The sequence below is a fragment of the Bison bison genome, unplaced genomic scaffold (assembly GCF_000754665.1).
Source record: "Bison bison bison isolate TAMUID 2011002044 unplaced genomic scaffold, Bison_UMD1.0 scf7180017860359, whole genome shotgun sequence".
Classification (NCBI taxonomy): Eukaryota; Metazoa; Chordata; class Mammalia; order Artiodactyla; family Bovidae; genus Bison; species Bison bison.
This window is the reverse complement of record NW_011490931.1, coordinates 8,323-8,944: the sequence shown is the minus strand read 5'-3', so window position 1 is coordinate 8,944 and position 622 is coordinate 8,323.

The window sequence follows — 622 nt, the reverse complement described above, 5'->3', positions numbered from 1 at the left end:
GGTCAGACTCATGTCCATCGAGTCAGTGATGCCATCCAGCCATCTCATCCTGTTGTCTCCTTTTCCTCCCTGCCCCCAGTCCCTCCCAGCATCAGAGTCTTTTCCAATGAGTCAGCTCTTCGCATGAGGTGGCCAAAGTACTGGAGTTTCAGCTTTAGCATCATTCCTTCCAAAGAACACCCAGGGTTGATCTCCTTTAGAATGGACTGGTTGGATCTCCTTGCTTTACTTTTTAAGGACGTTCTCTTGTTCTTTAATTCCTCTCTTTTATAGCACCGTGTTCTCCTTTTATAATATCACTGTCTTCATTAAAATTCTGAGAATATGAATTTGGTTTTATTGTTTCCTGTATTATATTCATCTTTTCTCCAGAAATATTTATATTTGTTCATCATGAACATCTCTTTTTATTTTCCTCAAATATCTGGCAAGCTTTTGTCCATTTAAACATAGGCATAAAGGACTCATTTGATTAGCCTTGGTAATTGGCATGGATCTGCTCTAGAGTTTTGACATCCATGTATGGAAAGGCAGACTATGTCTATTATTCAGTGACCACTTTTGTGGGTGCATGGCGTGGAGCTTGCAAGTAGGCTAGAGATCCTCACTGTTGCTGAAATAA